The sequence below is a fragment of the Apis cerana genome, linkage group LG13, assembly GCF_029169275.1.
Source record: "Apis cerana isolate GH-2021 linkage group LG13, AcerK_1.0, whole genome shotgun sequence".
Classification (NCBI taxonomy): domain Eukaryota; kingdom Metazoa; phylum Arthropoda; class Insecta; order Hymenoptera; family Apidae; genus Apis; species Apis cerana.
The window spans coordinates 9823481-9830382 of NC_083864.1; positions in this window are offsets into that span (position 1 = coordinate 9823481).

Below are 6902 nucleotides of genomic sequence, written 5' to 3' on the forward strand. Positions count from 1 at the left end.
TTTCATTTTTTTTATTTTTTTATTTTTTATTTTTTTATGTTCCTATAAATCTCTTTTTATCATAATAATATTCGGTTTCAGTGAAATCAAACATTTTTCCAATTTAACGTTAATCACCTCCTTGTCTACTTGTATACGATCATATTCTGATGTAATCAAAAAATCTATACTAATAATAGAGAGGAATAGCATCGGTTGGCACGATACTTAAAAAAAAAAAAAAAAGAAAACAAAAAAGCAGAATACGAATAGCGAAGAAAACAATCCTCTCAAATATTTACGCACATATTTTTATCGAAGGAAGCTATTCAAAGTCGCGGAGCAACGTCGATAACGCTCGAACTCGTGAAATATAAACGAGGCGGGCTATTTAAACTCCGGATCCATTTAAAATCGTGTTCGAATCGTCTCTTTCGAGATCGTGTGGTATATTTAAAACGAGTTCCCGATGAGTCGTGGCCGGGGAACCGCTTCGAAATGGCCGTCACGCGAATCGTAATGAGCCAGGGCGAGGAACGAGGCGAGAAATGTGGGGAAGGATAAGGAGAGTAATATTCGTGATCGAGGCAGGCCTCCCGCAGGCGTGAAATAGCCGAGTGTTTGCACGAAATTATCATTCCTGTCACAATACGTCGTCCAACGAGGAACAGTACGTCTTGACTCAATTAGCTTTAACAAGATTCGAAAAAAAAGAAAAAAAGAAAGAAAAAAAAGGGAGAGAGAGAGAGAGAAAGAGAGACGTATCAGCGACCGGAAGAGGCTCGGTGGAAAGGAATCGGCAAACATTGAATTAGCCACGGCTCACCTCGAATACGTTTCTTGCCTTTTTAAACGTGTTTCTTCCTGGTACACGTTCCAACATGTGTTTCTTAAAACGGATTTTTATAGTTTGGTTTTCCTTTTTTTCTCTCTCTCTCTCTCTTTCTTTTCTCCTAGGTTACTTTATGGTACGCTTATAGAGACGTCTTGCAAGACTTTTTTTTCCTGTCGAAGATTCTCGGTCGCGCAATATTTTGCACGATGTGAAATTTTTTTTCTGGAAATTTCTGCTTGAAAAATGTTCAAACCGTTTATATTTCTGCACGGTGAAATGAGGAGAGAGTGATAAAATATTAATTTTTCTTAATAGCGTGCGTTTAAAATACATAAAATTAGACGAAGATACGCGTCTTTCCACAAATCCATCGTGCGGGAGAGGATCACGATGGAAATTCATCGAATCGATCCATCGCGAAACGTTTTGCAAATACGTGCAAAACGTGTAGCTTTCACTGCACACGGGATCGGGATGCACGCCGATTTTTCCGCCATCTGTTCGCGCAGAATTTTACAATTGTGCAATAAGCTTTAAGCCTCTCGAGGTTCGAGGCACACGGCGAACATGATTGCAGACGGCGCATCCTGTTCGCTTTATGCTTCTGCTGGAAGCTGCTCTCACCTCCTGGGGCAAAAGTCGTGAGCTGAATGTCACGGTGATTGAATACCGACCCGTTGATGCGCGCTTTCCGAGACGAGCGCTGTACACGCCTCTCCGCCTCCGCGTGTACACTCTTTCCTGGATTCAGAAAATATCCCCTGCAACCCCATTTCTTTCCCCCCACCGGTCTTCTTTCTTCCTTCCTTTCTTTCTTTCTCTCTTTTCCTACGTCTGGTAACACGCGCCTCTGAATAATTTATCAGCCGAAACATCAACTGGCTAAGTATCCTCTTCCATCTTCGAGGCACCGAGCCGTGTTTTACGACCACTTTACGGCCACTTTATACTTTTGCCTTGCAATCGGTGCTCCACACTGTGCCCGAGGTAAATATGCGAGCTGTTTGTTCCAGTAAAATTGAATTAAACGATAATCGATCTTTACTGAGATTTGCTTTTTCCGTGATGATCGGAGAATAATATCGAGGATGTGCGACGATAACAGTAAAAGATTGGTGTATGTGTGTGTGTGTGTGTATATATTTCTCTTTATTTTACAACCTCGCATACACCAATTATATAAGTTTGGAATCGTTAACGCATCTCATAAAGAATCCAAGAAGTTGAAAAAAAATCAATTTAGAGTATTATGGACGTGGGAAAAAATAAAAGTAATTTTTCGAATTATTAACGATAATAATAATAATTTATGATCAAACCTTAAACGTTTAGATTTGGAGAAATCTGATTGGAAATATAATTATTAAAAGTTAACAAGTCTAACTTTGATAGTTTGATATTAAAATGATATTTAACTACCTCGATTACGCGTTATTAATCACAGTATTACAGTATTGCAAGGAAATGCTAATTGCTCGATCCAAGAGCAAGCCAGATCTGACGATACGATTGCATTGAATCTATGTGAATTTGCGGGAATACGTGAGAATGTTCTCATTTGATCAGACAAGTTTGATTTTTTTTTTCTTCGTTCAATCTACGCTCAGTCAACATGTCAAAGCGCGAAACTCGTTCCGCGAAGCGGAACCGTACGATAATGATTGGATTAGCGACATTCCTCGCCATCCCTTTATTTCCCTATATATCCGTCTAAATATCCGTATTTTATATACGTTCGTTCCAAGATTAAACGTCTTATGATCTAATCTTGACGTTTCAAAGATGCAAGATGTTCGTTTTTGTATATGCATAATTATTTTTATAAAATATAATTATTATTGATTATATTACTATAACGGAATTATTTTGTTAACATACATCCGTCGGAATACTTATGGATTTAACGAAATTCTATCATAAATCTTCAAGAATTATTATCCTACTTAGAATCTTGATCTGTGAAGAATTCTATATATATATATACATATATACGTATAATGTTAATATATTCATGAAGAAAGACAATTTTAAAATATAAAAATTATTGCAAAATATCGGTTAAGACCTACTTATTAATTTAATTGAAGTTCTCCTGGATGAAACGAGACGGAGATAGAGAGCGAGACAGTAGTGTCTCCACCACACCGCCGCAGTGCGGCGCACCGTGTCATTCTATCCGCGCCTCCCTTCGTCTAACGCGATTCTTAACTCCAGCTTAATAAGCTTCGATCGACGTTATGCTTATTTTAATCTTCGACAATCGATTCTCTGAAGATCCACTCTCTCCCACCAATAGAATAATGATAAAAATTTACCGGAACGAACGACGCGTGTTAAAATAAATTATTCTTTTTCATGCATAATGTAAAAATTCAATCGATCTAAAGAATTAAAATATCCGCAACGCGCTACACCAGATGTCTCCACGCAAGAGTTCCCCCCCTCATCGGCCAGACAAGGATGGCCAAATCGCTAATTCGACTCGGGTAATACGCGGTCGTGGCACGAGAGCGCGTTTCCACATACTTAAGAACAAGTTATGGGCATGTGAGTAAGGTAGCGGGCAGAAGCTTCCCATGGAGCTCTCACCTCCGCGGGCGGAAAGTGAACTTCGCGTTGCAGCAGACGTGGCCGCGATCCGTTTTGGGGGGAAAGGTCGGTGAAAAACGATCGCTACTTATAATAGCGCCAATGCCACGGACCGCTTTCACTCCATCGGGGAGCGCAGTTTCTTCTGGAAACGCGGAAATCTCGTTGCGACGCGCGTGACCTTGCGTCCTCGGCAAGGTTCTCCGTTTCACGGTTCTTATACATCGATTGTCGTCACGTGTGTCACTGAATGATGATTCGAGAAGATTTGAATAATAATCTAATATTTTTATTCTTTTTCTTTTTTTCTCTTTTTTTGTTTCGAGAAAATTAAAAATGAAAAATGACGATAATCTTTAATTAAAAATCTCTAATTAAAAATGATAAATGACGATTATTTTTTTTTTTATTCGTATTTTTGATTCCGAATTGGAAAATTTGTGATTTTTCTTCGAATATTCGTGAATAATTTCTTTGGTACATAGACAATATCTATATTTATGCAACATAAAATATTTCCTGGTAGTTTTACTTTCAATTTTCATAGAGTTTCCTTGCGAATCCTAAACGACTTTGTCATAAATTCTATTCAAGAATATTAATTACCCTTCACCATAATCGATATTATAGAAATGAACCATCAATCAAATAGATATACGAAAAAGACAATTATCGTTTTTATAATTATATCTTTTATAATTAAGCTCATTTAAATAATAAAATATAACAATATTTTTGCTACTTATTATTTTGTATATAAATCCAATTCAATCACGATTAGAATCTAAGATTCTAATCAAAAACTATCCGTTGGATTAACTTAATATCGTGGATCTTAATAGAGAGCACAATTTAAATTCCAATAACCATAATTGTAATTGATAATTGATCACGCGTCATATATTGCATTATTGTTATTATCATTGCAGTCATTAATAATACGGTTCGCATCAATTGTGATTGTTAATAACAGCGGCGTGGTGTAACAGGCGATGTAACTGGCGTTCAACTATAGGGTATTAATCTCCCTGTTAGTTTGACGTGACGATGATGCGGTAGTAACCTTTAAGTACTCTGCCTTCTGGCACTATTTAAGACGATATCCACACCCACGTTCGGCCTCTCTCTTCTTCCTTTCTATAAGCCTATTTGGATTCCCTCTTCCCCCTCCCCCCTTTTTTAATCTTCTCGAGATTTGTCTCGGTTCCTTCTCCCTTGAATAAATATCTTTCTGGAAACCAAAAATTCAAGTTTCTCTCACCCTCACGTTTATGAGTCTCTACTCGAAAGATATTAATTTATTCGTAGTTTCGAAAGGAATTCTTATCTTCGCATCCATATCACTTACCAAAAAAATCTCTTAAACTTATCTTATTATTAATAAAGCTTTTGATCTGTGTAATCGAGGTATCGTATCATTATATTATTGATCGTGCCGAATTATATATGTCCTTCTGTCCAAAACAAACAGAAACTATAACTTTTCTTTCGCCCTCTCACCGTTTGACGCGGCGATGATACCGCAATAATAACCTTTAGAACAGTTAAGCGTTCACCTTTTGCTACTACAAAACGACGCTCGCTTTCTCACGTAACTTCCACCACTCTCTTTCTCTTCCTCTCCCTCTTTCTCTCTCAACTGACTGATCCCCTTACAATATTGATGCCCCGCTGTCTCGACGTTTATATTTAATAACCGAGCGTTACACGGGTAGCCCCGATTGCGTGAAACTACGACCTACCGTATTTCATTAATACCCGCTGTTCCAAGTCGGCGTAGAGCTGCTTTTCGTTTTGTTAACGATCCGAGTGGTTATGCTCGACGAAAGGACTATTTCGGATATTTTTATTGGTGGATTTCGTTGGTGAATTTTCGAACGAATCGTTTCACGAATTGGGAAGAGGATTGTTCGACTGAGAATAATATGATATTTTTTTTGTATTTTATTTATACGTGCGTAATATGAATAATACGGTGTATGATTTCTGATGTTACGTGATGTTATTAGACTTTTAACTTTTTTCTTCCAGTTGGTCAATTCAATCATGTGAAAATGTATTTCCACGATTGAAATCAAATCTCACGTGCTATTGTAAAAAAAAAAAGGGACAAAAAATTAATTAACAAGGAAGAAAAAATTGTTGATTACTTCGAATTAATTTATGATGATTAATCGTGCAATTATTCTCGGTGATCGCAAGTACAACATTAATTTCATTTTTCCTATTTTATGTAACACATATTATTTTAATAATTTATTAAAACGTACATTTTTAAAAACTATGTTAGATAGTACGTTAGAATAATTTCGTAGATTATATAACTTGAATATCTTAGACACATATTAAATCAATTTAACATTTACAATACCAACTTTTTTTATCAAATGATTTTCAAACGTCGCGCTAAACTTCAAGTTATTGCGAAATAACTTCGAAATAACATTCCGTAATTTTACTTTGTAACTTTATAAATTGCAATAACTTGCAAAATGTTGTCCCTTAAATATTTATTACATTTTTTTTTTTTGGATTTCTCTTACCAAGTTTGGATTACACAGAACACATTTTGGATTTGCAGAGAACACATTTTACACCTTTCGGTTTTACACTTTTCCAATGACCTTCGCGTTGACTTAAGACGCCGATAAATAACAAGCAAAGAATTACAAGCACGATCACTCGCTACTACAACAACTAGTCGATATTATTTATAATTCTTAATTGTCCAGGTAAACGTGCGTTTCGCGAGATTGCTTTCGTGACTAATTACGAGAGCCCCTTTTGCGCAAGCGCAGGCAATATTTTCCGCGCCACGGTTCAAATCGTAAAAATGGCGGCAAACTCTTGCACCACCGTTCACGATTGTGATTAATTCCCGGCCTAGCCGCCTATTAATAACGAGACAAGCGATTCTATACGCAAATACAGAATACTGGTAGCTGTTATCTTGACGAACGAATTAATTTATTCGATCTATGAAATTAATCGCCCGTGCTGGACGATGAAAAGAAATAGAAAAAAAAAAATGGTGATCCTTGATTAAAGGAGCATGGGAAATTCATTGCGATCCGCGTGCTGTTTCTCGCTTTCAGCGAATGGCTTCTTGCACCTATGTAAAATTGAATCTAATTAATCAGTATGTAGATGTATGTAAGATACCTGTTTTAATATAATTGATAAATTCATGGTGTAATTACTTGTTTCTCTTATTTATGGATATTATTCGTTTAAATCTAAATTGCGATGTAACCGATTGAGGAGTTTAAACGAGAAAGAAACGTGTGTACGTAGATTAACATCGACGTTTTTTCCCGTTCAAAATTCAAAAGAAATGTTTAAATAAAAGATTAGAAAAAGATATACATAATCAACATTTCTAAACATTTCTTAACCTATTGCATCAACACCCAGTGTGGTCTACTTTATTATTATAACGCGCGCATGCGCACATGTTTGAAAGTTATTTAATTAAATCCTTCATTTGCATGAACCGATT